The following is an 18859-nucleotide window of genomic DNA, read 5'->3' on the forward strand; positions in this document are numbered from 1 at the left end:
TTTTTCTTCATGTTTCTGACACCTTTCTCGCAATACGCGCTTTTCGTGCCTTCTCCTGAAATAAAGCAGGGGGGAGACCGGGGAGAAATGGGACACGGGGAGAAATATGGGACACTCATGTAACTTGAAAAATGCTCGGCCAGTCAACAATCCAATTATATCAGTAAAAAGATGAGCCTCGGTACACCTGAAAATGGACATATTAACCACTATACAGCTCTACAGATATCTTGTCAGTAAAATATCAAACTTACTATAGATCTGGTAGGTCCTATACTATGTTAATAGGTATTTTGATAAGTGTGCAAACTTCTGAAAATAAAATTGCTTGATAACAGACATGCAGGTATGAAAAACTGACAGGGAACTTTTACTGTTTCTGTTACCACTGGGAGAAATTTAATAGGGCAGTGTTACATTTCTCCCCGCGGCATTTGTAAATCCTACTTTGGTCATGATGGTTATCCAATTTATAATAAATAACATGGAACAGGTGAAAAATTAGCGATTTGCTTCGACTATGTCTCCTTCACTTCTTTACACTAAACAGTTCAAAAAATGAAAAATAATGACAATATACTAGCCTGGACGTGAGCGGAATTCGTTTGTGTAAGAGTGTGTATGTGAGAGTATTTATATCTGCGTATAGAAGTATATGTTTATACCAAAAGTGGGTTCGTGCGTGTGTGTGTGTGTGTGTGTGTGTGTGTGTGTGTGTGTGATAACTTCATTGGGCGAAACAACGTAGGATTATACTGTTTAAGGGGTTTGCAGCATTGTTGGAACCCCCTTATAATGATAGATAATAGTAATAATAATAATAATAATAATAATAATAATAATAATAATAATGATAATAATAATTTCCCATAGGCCTACTAGGCTCTTAGCTGGTTTAATATTCCTCTGAACAGACAGATTACGCCACTGCACTTGAATCAAACTCAGAATAATGAGAGTGCTCTAATCTTTTTAAAACATAATTCCATAAATATTCTTCAAATCTGCAGTTTGGATTGGATAATTCGATAAATACAGTTTGCTCTGGCTAGGTTATTATTTAAAACCTCTTCATACGTTTACCTCTGACGAAATCGCTCTCATTACTTCTGACATTTTACCTCTGACATTACCTCTGACATTTTTACCTCTGACATTTTTACCTCGGCCATTTTTACCTCGGCCATTTGTACCTCGGCCATTTTTACCTCTGCCATTTTTACCTCTGCCATTTTTACCTCTGCCACTTTTACCTCTGCCATTTTTACCTCTGCCATTTTTACCTCTGCCATTTTTACCTCGGCCATTTTTACCTCTGCCATTTTTACCTCTGCCATTTTTACCTGGCACCGATTTGACAAAGGACCAAAATGTGAAGTACTTGTTGTTTTGAATGGCCTTGAAATTGTCTTTGTATTATTTCCATTGTTTTTCATGTGTCATAGGTATAAGAAATGATGACATAATAGTAGAAATAAATTAAACAACATTTTCGAAAGATTACCCTTTTATTTTGTGTCCTTTAAAGCTTCCACATGATTTTTGCCTGAGTATCATTTGTTTATCAAAATTATTATTGTCAATCTGCAAACTAAAAATGTCATTATTGTGGAAATATGACAAGTGGTACCGAAATTTGTACCTATCCAAGATAATACATCATAGTAGTCATATATTTATTACTATTTATCAGAAGGAATAGCAACCTCATGTGTGACCTAGAGAATTTACCCGATAACAAATAGTGCAGTTTAAATGGCTCTTCTTTTGTGGCAAATGTAAAAATGATTGGTTAAAAATAAAGACATAATACGGACGTATGATAAAGAATTCACAAAGAAAATCCCTAACTTTTAAACCTAGTTTCTATGTATGTATTTATATTCTGGCGAATAGAACACTCAAATGCAAACATCGAGGGAGTTCAAAATAAAGGATCATGTACAGTATTGTGAATTCCTCTACACATGACTGCCAAATATGACAGTGATACATCAAATATTGCCACAGAAGTTATAAACATTGATAAAGGGAGCAAAGGCCCCACACCCTTGAGACTGAAAGGGTCAAAATATCTCGGGCTTACAGGGTTTATGGTCACTTGAATGATGAATATATCCTTTTGAATGATCAATATATCTGTATGAATGATGAAAAATAATGAATATATTATCTGCATGTGAGTTTGTTCATTGTTTTCAAGTGTAATATTTAAAGGGGATGGCTAGTGACTGATCAGTGGGAATCAGTGGGAATGCTGAGGGATGATTGTTCCAATTCTCGTTGGATTCATTTAAGAGTACATTATATATCTATTGTTGTGTGAACATTATTTCCTTTAGAACGGTCTCATATTCAAGTAATGTGCAGTTTAATGCCACGTCACTGTACAGGCATGCTAACCTGGAAACATTAAACTGCATATTACTTGTATATGAGACCATTCTGAAGCAAATAATTTTCAGACAACGATAGATATGTAAATTTATCTTAAATGAACCCCACAAGGATTGGAACAATCATCCCCAGCATTCCCACTGATTCCCACTGATCAGTTACTAGCCATCCCCTTTAATGCGTTCACCATTTAACTATCCACATTTCCATCTTTTACATTTCCATGCAAACTGCATCCCCTGTTGTACCATATTTCTCCCTTACATGTGCTCTCTTTGTATAATAATAAAAATATATTGTTTATCATTACTATTGCGCAAATGTGAGACATGGAAATTGCCTTGTGAAGAGAAATTCAGGGACTGATGTGTATAGCAATCAACTATATAAGCAGCCAATCGAACGCATGTAAAACCCATGTGACTCTTGTTCTTCTTGATTCCCATGAAGATATTTCCCACTAACTACGACTACGGTACGCGTGTTACGACACCTTTCCCAGTACCGATCAGAGCAAGTTACGTCAGGATTCACCCTGTGGCATGGCATGGTCGTACGACGATGCGGTATGAAGTGTTAGGATATCAGTAAGAAATTATAAAAACAATAATTGCAATGACAAAATATCAATGATGAAGTAACATTGACAAGTTAATGATGATTTTCATGAAAAGAATAATTTGAATTCTAACCCATATTCGATTTCGGTTCTATCATGATAAAAAAAAACACTAAATAAAGCCCGAAGACTATTAGTATTTGGTTTACATCAAATTTGACGACAAAATAAATCATTAAACTTTACAGCAGAGAGACACAGAGAAGGAAATGCACCAAACTGACACTTTACACAACAAATCGTTCATATTGACACCCTCCCCCCCCCAAAAAAAAAAAAACACACACACACACAAGAAAAATTGCACTACATTAGATAACCATCAAAATTAACAGTAACACCAATTCTAACGACAGAGAAAATACGTCAACACAAGATAAATTGCACGTAGCCCCAAGTACATGTGTAGAGATGTATAGATATGATGAGAATGGGGGAAACAACAAAGCGGACCAGAGAAGAATATGTCCGCGAAGAGGTGTGAAAGTGAATACAATATGGTCTGAAGGAGGGGACAGCAGCAACATAGATGGAGAGAGAGAGGGAGGGGGGGGGGGGGGGGGGAGACAGAGTAAAAAGGGGTAAAACAAAGTGGAACCGAAAAGAAAAGCAATCAGTAACAGCTCAGTGCAAATCCCTAAGTTCTTGGTTACAGAAAAATATAACCATGAACTACAGCAACTATAGCAACACATACAAAATACCAAGGTTGCAAAGTAAAAAAGAAAAGAGGAAGAGCATAACCCAGGAAGAAATCACAGTGCGTATATACCGCGACATTATGAGAGTTGTACCCAAGTGAATGCTATAGCAGTTGCCTACAACAGTCTTCAATACATTAACATGTATTAAACCACTCTGGTTTGATGGATTGAAATTAAACGAAAAAAAAAAACAATTGCCATTGGAGACCAAAATAAATGCTTGAAATGAAAATTACATGGATAAATTTTCAGCGATTAAAATTCAAATTATCAATTATTACTGAGTTAAGAATACTGACATAAGAACAAGCGTCATAATTTCATAAGGAATTAACCTAAAAATATTAGAAATTACTTCAACAATTACTATCTTGTTAGCATTCAACTGGCAACGCTGAAACTTACAGAAAGAATTGGCACAAAATTGATAAGAAATAAAACTTGCCAATTTCCGACAGGATATATCTTTATTTTCTAAGAGCTGATACAAATTTTACGATCTGTTATAAAACGCAGCGGTCAAGAGATTTATCATAATTTTGCAAATGACAAACGATGACATAAGTAAAGATTTTGTAATATACACCCAAAGTGAAAGGAGAAGTTTTTATTCTTAGGTATGGCATGATATCAAATCATGACTGAAATCAAGTTAAAGGGGCATATTGTTAAACAAAAAAATACTTCAATAACGCCAATGACTGTTGTTCTGCCTGTCTTCATAACTTTAGGATGTGTGTGTATAAGTGTGTATGTGAGTATGCTGGACAACAATTGCCAGCAGAGGGAAAAATGTCTTGTTTCATTTTGTTATTTGCACCGGTAATCGATTCGCCCACTGTCGCTGACATGAACACCTCCTCAAAATATACACACGCCCCTCAAGGAGCCGTTCCCTGCAAGCTGCTTTTGAAAAATCATTTCTGTTTTCTTTAATTTGTAAAAATTAGGGATATTGTATCTGGATCCACCTGTTCTCAGCGACTACGTAGCACTTATTTCTGTTTTTCCGTTGCTTGCTTGAGTATAATTTATCTAGGCTCATCTGGATAAAGCAGATCGTCAGCACTACCATTTTATTTGAAAGGTAGCATATAGTTCATCTAATATGCATATCATCAATTTTATTGCTCGAACAATGCGATCACGTTTAAGCTTTTAATGACTGCATTTCAGACGAATGGCAAAGTGAAAGTGGCTCGCTCAGAAGGGTTGCATAGATGTTCATTGTGTGTGTGTGTGTGTGTGTGTGTGTGTGTGTGTGTGTGTGTGTGTGTCTGTGGTGGCTGCTGATGTCATGACGCACTGGAAACTCAAGCACTGGCTGATTATTTCACTCCTTGAATCTGTTAGGATGTGAGGCATGTAAAAGTGTTCTGCGTTCGTTGTTTGGTGTAGAGTATGATTTATCTTATCTCATCTGAATAAAGCAGATCGTTAGCACTACCGTTCTTTTTGAAAAATAGAATGGTTCATCTAATGCATATCATCAATTTTAAATATTTGTTGCTGTTGATGATGGCATGATTTATAGGAAACTTAAGTACTGACTGATTCCTTCGCTCCTTGAATCTCCTAGGATGTGCAGCATGCAAAAATGTTCAGTGTAATCCTTTATTCGAGAGTTTCTGACAAGTTTCCTTCAATGTTTAACTCTCTGTATATTTGTTCATTATTAAATGAACGTTGTTTTCAGAATGGTTGCATAGATGTTCAATTGTAGCAAGATCTCATAGTTTTTACTCTTTTTTTGCATGGCTGATTTGATATCATTTTGATTTTAACATGAGTGTGATATAGAATAATTCTGCAAATCAGTGATTTTATGTTTATGCAACTTTGAAATGTTTACAATTTAGAAATCAAGTAGTTAAGTTGGCGTGTTTGTAACATCAAGGAGTTGAATGTATGTTTGAAGCAAACACGTTTTCGTAACAAATGCCCCAAACATGCTTTTGTAATGTCACGAAAGCGTTTAGTACTTATATAGAATAACAGAAAAAAATTAGATTAATCCTAGTCCGTCACTTATTATTAGATGATATATCATGATTTCATTGCTATTTCTAGTTCATAATTCTAGGTGTTAAATACAATATAACAACTAACAAATACATACATGTGTGAAAAAACTATAATCGCTACAAATCATATTCGGCAATATGGATTTTATTCTTTATGAGACTGCGTGACGTCAAGCCTGTGGATACCATGACTTTTGTGTCCATTTCTATTTTGGGAATTGATTTCATTCTTTGATTAACAGAGATCAATATCATATCTTGATACACTAATGATGCCCATTGCATAGGGTATTATAAAGGATTATCCATCCGATAAGAACTCTGGAACAGTCGGAAACACTTAAGGAGGAGCGGAATACGGTTTACACTGTCCAAAAGCTATGCGGAGGACGGATGATTTTATGAACGCCCAACAAAGAACTGTGCATTATTTCATAAACTGGTGACATAATTTAAGTTTTCTTTTTTTCAAGATTACTTCGCATGCCAGCTCTACAGGGTGTCTCAAATAAAACTATACACTTTTGAAATGGCTGCCGAATAAGAAATATGTGATTCTGGGGGAAAAGTTTATATGTATGGATAGCTTATGGACTCAACTTTCATATGACACAATGAAATAAATGCAACTGCGGTTTACTCATGCATAAAAGTTTGGTTTAATAAACCATAAAATTCACTCAGCAAACCCAAACTGATCGCAATTGATCATAAATCTATCATATCAACTTCATTTTTGTAAGCTCCAACGGACTCACCTGTCGCAAATTTAAAAGGCTAATTCCTGCGCAGCCTTATTTTCATACTTTTTACAAAATTGAGCAGTGCTTACATATAAACCTTTTTTTTCCCAGAATCATATATTTCTTATTTGGCTGCCATTTCAAAAGTGTATAGTTTTTTTAGACACCCTGTATACAACCACTTAGCTGACTGAACCGCTCACACAAATAATAAAATCATTGTAATGCGTTTGTATTACACGGCCAATGCAACTGAGCGCATGACAAGCAGTCGTTCAGGACGATACGCAGTGAAAACTTTAAGTTGGGTTTTCAGATGTATTTTCTATTATGTCTAGCCTTGTAAGCTTGTTCGAATTATTTCCACGTGTACATATTTGTTCAAACAGCATCAGTATGTGAAATATGGTAATGCTTCTTAATCTTTAAATTTTGAACATATTTTGAATTATTCCAAGGCTATTGAATATGATGAAAATTGTGAAGGTCGTAACGATATTTGGCGTTCACTAGACATCATACTAGTCCATTCTCTGTCTTTGTATCAAGATAATCCCTGAAAAAGACGAAGTTGCAAAATATATCTGCCCAATGCTAGTTAATAAAGACTTTTTCTTCATAAGCTGGTAATCCACATGGGATGACAAAAAGAAAAATCCCGGATTCTTACATCATATGCTTCTAAATATTCTCATGCAATAATTCATAGCCGATAGCAGAACCCCATACATAGGATGAAAAAGAAACTAATATATCTTTGGAAAGCATCTATACGTATTCGTACAGATTTTAAAGAATTAATGTTTTTTCTTTGTGGTGTGGATTTAGCAAAGTCAATTAGCAGTAAGCACGATGATATACAACAAGTACATCAGGTTGATTTTTTTTTGGTTACTTACAAAATTTGTATATAGCACTCACACTGAAGAAAATGTATGCATCCCTAACAACAGAGGGTGGGGTATGCTTGACGTGTATTCCATATCATTCCCACTGATGTTGCCTCCATTGAAATGTTCAAGGAAACACAATTGAATTCAAAGCAAAATCATTCGAGTCATGGGTGTAATCAAGCAGTGTTGTGATGGAAAAGTGTTAGCATCCACAGGTGTGTTTGTGTGTGTGTATGTGTATATGTGTGTGTGTGTGTGTGTGTGTGAGAGAGAGAGAGAGAGACAGAGAAATGACTTTTCGGCCATCATCAATAGCTGTAGTTTATGTACAGGAATTAAATTCCTAAGCAGAGTAACAAATTAAAGCAACTTTTGCTCCGGCTGATTTTGCTTTCTTGTTAGACAAGAATGCCGTATTCATGTGGTTTCCGCTGTGTGCATGCAGGGACCAGCGATAAATGAAATGAAATGAAATAATCAAATCCCTCCGTGTTTATGCATCTATTGCACTCCTATGTAGTCAGATACAACATTTTACTTGTTTTATGCTCGTACAAATAGATTTAGATTTATTACTGTATCAATATATCATTTGTAATGTAAGTTTTACGCATGTCTCCCTTGTAAAGCAGGCCTTTCTGGCTCTGAGTGGGACTATACCTGCTTTCAAGAAGACGAAATAAATAAATGCATTGCATCGTGTGATTTATTCATCGCTTTACAAGAGCGTCAAAATGTTATTCTTTTGTGGAGTCCGTAAGAATCTTCGAGATGAAAATAGTTTTAATATAGTTTTGAATGAATTGAATTGAATTGAATTGAATTGAATTGAATTGAAGTGGTTTATTGATAAAACGTACACAGTAAATCATAGCAGCCAACAGGCTGAATGCTGTTTATACTTTACAATGATACAAATTTGCACTGAATTACATGCAGACTGAAAACTCTGAGGTATGAAACAAAAAATCAAAATATCGACTTAACCGTATGTACAAACTAAAAATTCAATCAATAAAATGTAGGAAAAAAGATATACAGAAATATGGAACGGATCTAGTTTCTGATTTCCTTCTGATGTTTTACAACAGCAAAAAAAAAAAAATGAAAAAAAATATATATGTATATTGATTCTCATTTTGATAAGGACCACAAAAAAAACCTCACTATACACTTCATTCGGATTCTTCCTATTCTGCATTATAGTTGTGTAACAACAAAGAAATATCAAATAACATAAGAATGATAAAGGGAGAGTAAACGAATAGAAAATGGAAGTGTGAGAGCAGTAGAGAGGGGAGACAAGTTAGAAAGAGAGAAAGTATAGAAAAATGATTGACAGGTAGGCCTATCTAAGAAGTGATGAAGGAAAACTTAATAACAAATCCCGATTTCTGGTTACAACACACAAAATACATTAACTCCTATCTCCAGTTTATCACGGAATCAATTAACGGTGCGTGAAGAAAGACAAGCAAATGAAATACAAATGTGAATAATGTGGTATGCACTATTTCATAATAGATATGCCTATGTGTGTAATAGTAAAACATAACAGAAATCTATAACAATGATACAATCATTTCTTTTTTTAAATCACCATGTTAGAGTGAGAGGATAAAACGAGAGGAAGTCCGTCTGGGAAAGAGGAAGAAAGAATAAAATTGCGTTTTGGTGCATGCGTAAGACTTGTAAGACCAGTCATAGCTGTTGAAATGCAACAACATCAATATATCGGAGAGTTAAGAAATGAGAGAGGGTGAATGGCGATAAAAAAAAACAAAAGATAGAGTAAAGCAAAAAGGGTTGAAGGCTGAAGCAAAAGGCGTAATTTCAATATACCAATTACATTAACACATTTTACTTTCACTTTATATCACTAAAAAAAAAATGCAGACATTCATGAAAAAAACCCTCGCAAAAAATGATAAAATGTACATACATATATTTATATCAACCATTTTAACACGATAAAAATCGTATTGAAATCGTGTTATGCTTATGAATGTGTCCGATCGCCTGTTGATACCACTTGAATTAGTGTTGCTGTTAACTCATGAGATTGTGTCACTATTTGTCCAAGTTTGATTATAACCAATGAAGGATAGGGCAATTTATGAACTTCCCTGTTCGATGGTGGAGTTGAGGCCTCGATAGCGTATCAATAACATATATAACTTTCATATCGTGGTTCTAATCACGTGCTAGCCATTGACATCAATAGATGACTCTACATATAATTGATATCACTATAGTCCTTTATAAAGGGACTGTACATATCGTCACTGCAGTCAAGAAAGAGTCGGGCAACTTTTCTGCGGAAGTATAACATGGTCGCATAGTGCTTTATTAGGTAAACTCTATATAGTCTTGGTGCCTTTTGGGCCTTACCTTGTTTTACCATCTGTCCGATGCTTTTCGATGGTTTTACCCTTTTGTGAGGGTGCCAAATTCGAATCAGAATGCAAGTATTAACCATCCAAGAGTTCTGAGATATCCAAACTGACCTCCACAACTGGAATTTTGATATGTAAGTACAATGTATAGCCTTAAAAATGGTAAAAAGATAAAGATGACCTCACTGTTTTACTGTATTTGAGGGTGCTGAATATAAGGTTGAAGCAAGTTTTAAATCCCTGAGGGATTTAGAGATATCAAAGAATGCCGGTAAAAATTGAAATTCCAAAATAATTATTTCCTTATGAGGGATGAAGAAATTGAAAATAATTTCACGTTTTAGGCATTTTGAACGTGCTATAGATCCAAATCTGATTGATATAACTCTTGCATCCTTGGGGTTTAGTGATATTCAAGATTTTGAGTAGCCATCTTGAACATATCACAATTCTCAGGCTGCAAGAATTGCATCATCAAGATCCTAGTTCAGATTTAGCATCCACCAAATAAATTAATGAAACAATCAATTTGATTAGATTATTTTCATCACTTAAGAGGAAAATTAGAGAGGAATAACCTTCAGAAACATTGTCAAAGGCCAAATTCTTATAATTTCACTAATTTCCACATATCTTTGCAATGCATGAGGGTATTTCCTTGGAAATCAGTGTATACATGTATTACCAGATAAGGATTCTCTCTTTAAAGGGTTTTGGTCAAGGGCGCAAAGGTCGCAGGTCAAATGAAAATTCTAGAATTTCACCTTTTTTTCTCCTCATCGCGGATATGGCTCAGTCGGTACCAACATATGTGCATATATATGCATTGCTTAACAATGATTATCTTGGGAGAATTGGGATCATAGGATCAAAGGTCAAGTGTCAAAGGTGAAGTTATATTCTAAAATAACACTTTTTTCATATACCTGGGAGATTATCTAATGCAAGAATTTGATCAATTCACTATAGGCCTTACATGCATTATTGCGCAGTGATCCTATAGGGCAAGACTTTGGCATATAGGGCAAAACTTTGGTCATGGGGTCCAAAAGTCAACTGAAAATGTGAAAAGGTCACATTTTCCCATATGTCATACATATGTATTTTATGAAAATAAATGTTACCAGTTCGTGACTATAAAGAATTATGGACATTGTGGTCGAAAGGCATGGGTAAAAGATAAAGTGAAAATGCTCAACATCTTGAATACTTGTTCTCTTAAACAGTTTAGTTATACATGTACTTCCAAATGAAATCTAGCTCAAGGAAAGTTAGCCCTGAACATTGTGACAAACATGTCATATCATTTTTGTTAGGCAATTAATGGAAAACGTTGTCTCACATTGTTTAGACGTACTTAAGACCTATATTTGGAGAACCATGCGATAGCGGAGGCATGTCAGTTGCCATAGCGACAATTCCAGTAATGAAGTGCCCATTAATGCAGAAGCCATATTTTCAATTATGACACTCACCTGCCCTGGAAAGTTCAGAGCACTATTTTCTTTAGGATTGGTCGATTCGCCTTTCTGTATTTGACTTTAACATTGTGCTGCCATTCGCCATAATGATATTACCTCCTTTTTTCAACGTTGCTCTTGTCCCTACAGTGTTTATTATTGATGAGGTATTGACAAGAGGGACATAAACCCCGGTATTGTGTGGGAACTCGGGTGTAGCACGAAAACTCTCTTCCGCCCATTTCCTCGTAATGACATGCCCACAGCGCCACTGCAAACGACTCTGGTAGTAATCAAATTCAATGTTGTATCCAGTACACAAATTCTCGTCGAACTTATTGTCAGTCGACTCACTACTTGATACAGGGTAATGAAATATTGACTCATTATTCGTTCGCTGCGTTGTCCCCATACGCTTTTTATGCCTATATTGATTATCAGAAATTTTGACGACCACCTCTCCTATCCAACGAGCGAGAAACTTGCTACCATTGACTGCACTGCATCACTGGAAGTTCTTCATGCGATGTTCTAGAGATCCTGATTTCAATAAACCATTTTTTTTTTTCTCAGTGGCACGTTCAGGCCACCAAAATCTTTTGGTGAATATATTTTGATGACCCCACAATGAGATTTGGTGGTCTGAAAAAAAAAAAAAAAAAACCATAAAGAATGAAATAGTATATGAAACGTCAAACCTATCGTGAATCAAGATGATTAAAGGAATGTGAAAATTTGCAGGGGAAACAAGTTAATAACTATGACCCGACTCTCCTCCTGGTAGTCCCTGCCATCGGACCACCGGGCAACCCCTGATATGGAGTTGCATAGTGTTGCGCACCGACTACGCCGAAATACGCTATCATGGATTTTATTTTTTGTGTGTTATTATTATTATCTTTTTTTTTTTTAAAGCGAAGGAACCAAACGATCGCAAGATCGAGAGTTTGGGCAGAGTCATTACGCAGCATTACGCCACTCTACGCGAGCCCGGTGTGAAAGCCCCTTGGGGACTTTCACATCGGGCACGCATAGTGTTGTGTGAGGACTATGCTGTCCTGAACTGTGCCTGCCTACGAACCACCCAACTCTTGGCAGGCTCAGTGTGAAAGCCCCTTCACAGAGTCAGTTGGTTTTGTTATTGCTTTATTACTTAAAAGGCATAGACCCTGCGTTTTCAACAACTGTCCTATTTCATTTTTGTCAGTAATAGCATCCTCAACATAGAATCACCCGATCGTTATCCTAATTTGACAAGCGTCACGCAAGGGTGAAACTTTTAAGGAATTCTCCCATTTTCCTGACCGATTGGAAAGACATTAATGATGCAAATCATTAAAATTAAAATTGTGTTCTGGCATCGTCGCATATTGCTATTATATGCTGAAAGAGCCCTCGTTGACATTTCATTTCTAATTTTGCGCCGACGGGAGAAAGAAATGAATGAGCAACGCGTGTATCTGGGACAAGCGTAGTGCAGTTTCTGTAAAAGCATCTATTGGTACTCCTCTGATCTCACAATAATCAAGTCCAACCGAGAGTTTTACACCGCCTTTCACGTATACATATACGCTCAAGATGATTGCATTAAAGGTAAGTTTACATTTGCCCAGTTACTCGACTCTTTCAAATTCAATTGGCAAATGAATTGTTTTGAACTGTTCTAAATAAAAATTGCAGGAAAGATTGCAGGAAAAAAAATAATTTGCAGATTCAGAAGGGCTACTCAATTAAATCAATCTAGTTAGTTGCTAAACGGAATTTTTAAAAGAATTTCCGCAAGGTGCTGACTGTTGAATGCGATAAAACGAAAAAGAAAAGTCTGAGAACTGTGTGGAAGTAATTAAAAGCTGCACGCAGTAATTAAACCCGGAAATCTATGCTTATTCATTACATATACTTTAATTTCTTTTTAGGTGATATATTTCTTGGATTTTGTTTTATTTTGTTTTGTCAAGTTAGACAAAAGACTAAAGACTGCATTTACCGGAATAGAAAAGAAAAGTTGACATTGTTAATGTTTAAGTTGCTGTTCATTCAAGTTAACGAGTTTGGACAATCAGTCATGATTGTGTCTCGCTAAATGAAATGGAATCTCACGATATAAGCTTGCCATTACAATGAAATATTTCTCACAAGACTGAAGCTTGACAGCACACACAATTTATAGCACATCTAGCATGCCATGAAGTTAGAATGACAAAAGTGTAGTAAAACAATCCCTTCAATTTGAAATCAAAGAGTTTCGTGGCAGATCGGTTGCCCTTCTTGTTGAGTTGAAGGGGATAACATGGGTGAGAAAACATTTTGTCAAGCCTTTCTGATCAGTGATCCAGGTGATATTATCTTTGTGTAAACCTTGCTGATGCAATCATACAGACCTCTCCTTATACCTTTTTTTTTTCATTCTTCTATCCTATCTATATACAAGTCATCCCTCCCTTCTATTTCTATGCCTCCGCCACGTGTCGCCGGAGGCATATAGTTATGTTTTGGGGCGGTCCGACCCCGGGGTCCGTACGTACGTCCGTCTTTTTGTCGGCCGTATCGGCCGTCCGTTGGCGCGGTAGTAACACAGATCTTCCCGAAAGGTTGAGGAGTCCATACCAAGCCCCTGTAGTTGGATGCAATCAGAGCCCTTTCACTCGTCTTCAATGGGTTACAAAGAGGCATTGCTTTGTTTTAGGTAAACACAATTCAAATGAAATTGCGAAACGTTGTAACCCCGTGTATTTACAGATTGACATGAGTGATGCAATAAGCAATATTGTCTTTAAGTTTCAACATGCTATTTTCTCTGTCTTTTAACTTTTAAAATATCTGTATTAACTGTCATTAAAAAGACATACATGTCAAAGCAGAATCCAACATAGTTTACAAAGTTTCCTGTTCATTTGCAGGTTTATATATCAAGTGATGTAGGGCTACAAGTATTCTTGCTTGTTTCAACATCTCTTTTTTTCTTCTTTCTTTTAAAGTTTTCGCATATCTCTAGCAACAGTCATTAAAAAGGCATACATATCAAAGAAGAATAGTGTATATCTACATAGTTTCCTCTTTATTGACAGGTTCACGTAATACAATAATGGTGGTTCTTTTTTTTTTCAAGTTTCAACATCGCTTTTCCCTCTACTCTCTTAAGTTTCAACATATCTGTATCAACATGTACTCTCACAAAAAGGCATACATAATCACGAAAGCAGAAGTCAACATATTTACATAAGTCTTCTGTGTATAACTTACAGGTTCACGTAGCTGGCCATCTTTTATTAAGCGTTAACAAAAAATAAACACGCCTTTTAAAGTAACTGATATAATATTCAACAAACCTACCAACTTTTGAACATGAAAATTTTCTGTTTCACTCTATGTGTTAAATTAAAAAAGAAGAAGTAATGAAACTTTACCATTCAATATATATACCCGATCTTGTATTATGGTTTCATCTTTGCTTTTTTCCCAATCTTTTTTTTTATTGCTCCGCTACGAAGTGTCGCCGGAGGCATTATTCTCTATTAAGATCAACATTTGTTTTTGCATGAAAAGGTATGACGGTGTTAACACGGTATTATCACGGATCTTGCGGTGCAAACACGGAGGAGTTGTTCTTTACACGGTGAACGGCGTTTTGAACACGGTCCATTTCAAACCGCCAAAACCGCCACGAAAAATTAAACATGTTTAATTTTTCTGGCGGTTCTCCGCGGTTCTCGGAGTTTATGGCGGATGAGTGACGGATGACCAGGGTTTGTGTACGGTGTGAACACGGTCTTTGGCGGAGCACGGCGAATTGCCGAACAGCCATGAACCGCCATCTAAACCGGCGATGTGTGGACAAAGTAACTTAAAACAGTTTGAGGTATCCTGATTGAACTTGACGTATATAATTATGAGTGAAAGAAGTTGTACCTATGCCTATCTTTGGGTGCACATGCTCAAGGTCTAGGTCAAAGATCAAAGGTTACGTTCTTAAATTTCACTATTTCCCCCATATCTTTATGCCGAAAGGTGTCTTCTTGAAACTTGATAATTATATTCATGTATTACCAGATAGGCCTAAACGGAAAGTTTTGGCCCATTCAAATGAACATGCAAATAGTTCACCTTTTTTCTCCATAACTCGGAAATGGCTCGAGGTATCTTCACGAAACTAATATGCAGGTAGGTGCTTTCTGGCAATGACAATGATTCTCTCGGGAATTTTGAGGTCATGAAATGCTAAGATTTTACTATTTCACGCTAAAATGACACCTTTCCTCTGTAACCTGCTTCATTGAACTTCTACCTTCTGCCCATACTATGTGATGATCTTTAAAACTTAAAATCCAATTGTAGATCACTTGTGTTTGTTTCCTTTCCTTTATCTTTTGTTTTTCCTACCAGTCCCGTCCTTGTTTTCGTCCTTATCCTTGTTATAGTCTTTTCTCTTTGTCCTTTGGTTTAACGTTATGACGTCAAGATTTTCAGATATGGAGTCCTTAACTGATCTTGAGATGCCCTTTCTTATCTTTCATCACAGTAATTCACAAAATGTACAATTTTAAGCTTTGCTTTTTCGGCCGGAGCTCTCTTTTCTACATACAGTTAAACAATGTAATTTTAATTGCTAACTTAGCTCATTTGTCGAATTAATATTAAGACAGAGTTACTATGCTTGTGTAATACGTATCATTGAAATTCATAATGTATACATAGGCCTATATATATATATGTACATGTACATATGTATAATATTTTGTATTGCTTTATATGGAAAGAAAGAAAATCAGTTGAATTGATTGATTCATTGACTACATGATGCATAAACCTAACCAAACTAAACCACCTAACCAAACTAAACAACCTAACCAAACTAGGTATAAACATGCATTACTGCACAATGATTCTGCAAGGACAGATTTGGGCCATGGGGTCAAAGGTCAAGTAAAAATATTGCAGTGTCACAATTTATTTTTCCCCATATTTTAAAAATAGCCATAGATATTGTCATGAATAACGGCTGTGATTATTTGAAATATTGTGGGCCATGGAATAAAAGGGCAAGGGGCAAAGGTCAAGTGAAAATGCTCAAATTCTTGAACACTCGCTTTCCCAAACAATTTAGCCGTCCATCCAAAATGAAATCTAATTCAAGGAAAATAGACACCCAAGTCATCGTGACAAACATAATCATTTCGGTTTGTTTGTTTGTTTGTTTGTTTGTTTGTTTGTTTGTTTGTTTGTTTTTCTGCTGATATTATATGTAGAACTGTTATCTCACATTGTCAAGACGTGTAATTGTTCAGCGCTGGTTCAGCCTTCTGAGAAAACCATGCGATATGGCGGAGGCATACCAGTTGCGATACAGCGACATTCTCATCCTTGTATTATGTACAAGGCCTGCAAGGAAAACATCTGCATTATTCTTTGTATCGCTGTTTCATTTCGTTACGCATTGTAAAGCGGCCAGTGGGGACAAAACTGTTTTGTAGCAAATTATGTATATTTGTAATGCCTATGTAACATGTAGAGCTAACTTGTATGTACAAGTACTGCGATGATGCAGGAACCAGTTAATCATGTATAAGGACTGCAGGCAAAACATCTGTATAATTCAGTGTATCGCTGATTAGTTTCGTAACGCATTGTGAAGCCAGTAGAGACAAAACTACTTTATCACCACTTATGTGTATTAAACGTATATGATACCAACAATAACGACAATGATGCAGGAACCAATAAATAAAAAAAAAACCGAAAACTGCTATTTGACAAGACGCTCGATCTTAATGTTTTTTTTCTTTTCTTTTCTTAGAATTACAATTAGCTAGGCCTATAGAGCGTGTCCCAGATAAAACGAAAAACGAAAAAAAAAAATTCATTACAATTTTGTTGCTATCCAAATTAAAAAATTCATGAGATGTACGTCAGTGGAAAAATACGCTCTCTTCTTTCATTTTGATGCACGATTCAATGTGCTAAGAGCTAACTTGTATGTACAAGTACTGCGATGATGCAGGAACCAGTGAATCATGTATAAGGACTGCAGGCAAAACATCTGTATAATTCAGTGTATCGCTGATTAGTTTCGTAACGCATTGTGAAGCCAGTAGAGACAAAACTACTTTATAACCACTTATGTGTATTAAACGTATATGATACCAACAATAACGACAATGATGCAGGAACCAATAAATAAAAAAAAAACCCCGAAAACTGCTATTTGACAAGACGCTCGATCTTAATGTTTTTTTTTTCTTTTCTTTTCTTAGAATTACAATTAGCTAGGCCTATAGAGCGTGTCCCAGATAAAACGAAAAACGAAAAAAAAATTCATTGCAATTTTGTTGCTATCCCAATTAAAAAATTCATGAGATGTACGTCAGTGGAAAAATACGCTCTCTTCTTTCATTTTGATGCACGATTCAATGGCGACTTTGAGTTAATTTTTTAGACTTTTACCATTATCTTTTCGGAAAAAACCCCGAAGTTTACATGCAAAACATCTATATTTTCTTCTTTTATACATGAAACCTTATGCACAAAATATGAGTGACGCAAGCTCGAAAAAAAAAGTTGCACGAAAACACGCTTAATTTCTATCAATTCTATACGGATAGTAAAAAAACAAGCATTCAGCTTTCCTGACTGAGCACTCCACAATGGGCTCATCTGCACAATATGAATTCACACAAAACAGTGACAGTGCAGCAGGTAGGGTTGCATGGGGGGGGGGGTATTTACAGAGAATACTATATGCCGTAAAGCCGTAAGTTGTCTTTTATTTGGAGTAAGCTAATGAGACTTAACCAGTTGAAGACTATACCCTCAGCAAAAAAAGAAATTAAAAACTTTTTCAAGTTTATATTTCTCATAGAATATTTGGCTAAAAGTTAATGTATTATATACCATATTGAAGGTAATTTAATTGACTATCAGCCTAGTAGGTCAATAAAAGGGAAACTTTATGCATGAGTGAACACCTTTGTTTTTCTCTTCCAAGGCACAAAAGCAAAAATTGCAAAAATGAACAAGTTGTCATTCATGTGCAAGTGCTCTCCCATATAGAAATAAGAACAAAAGACAGATTTAACACAATTGGATACATAACTTAAGTTGCCCAAAGAAACCTTTGATCTCTATGATATCTTTGAAGCCCAAAATATCAATAAAGGCCAAAAATAAGGGAGATAGAATGAACAATCTTTGGTCAAACCTAAAATCAAATGAAATAAGAGAAGAAGCAATATCAACAAAAATGATAGAAATTTCAATTTGTTTTTCAAATTAGGAAACTTGTAGATAATTTTTGGTTCTTATATTTCAATCCTTAAATTACTAAATAGAAAGAATAAATTAAAGGAATTCTGTTTATCTAATCATGTCTATGCCATTACTCCCTATGTCGTTTGAAGTTTAAGCTGACAGAAAATTCTTATTTTCCCCCTTTAGTATCCCATTTTGTTTTGCTCGATGTTACAAAGAGATAAAGAGAACAAAAACTTGTTTTTTTGCTATTTCATTCATGTCTCCCATCGTGTTGAACTGGCTATTTGTTGTCATTGTTATCTTGAAGGCCATTGCCAAATGAAAGACAACTTGTCAAATTTTGCAATTTTTACTTTTGTGCCTTGACCGGCAAAA

The sequence above is a fragment of the Diadema antillarum genome, unplaced genomic scaffold (assembly GCF_040938485.1).
Source record: "Diadema antillarum isolate AM-2024a unplaced genomic scaffold, OU_Dant_1.0 seq00001502_RagTag, whole genome shotgun sequence".
Classification (NCBI taxonomy): Eukaryota; Metazoa; Echinodermata; class Echinoidea; order Diadematoida; family Diadematidae; genus Diadema; species Diadema antillarum.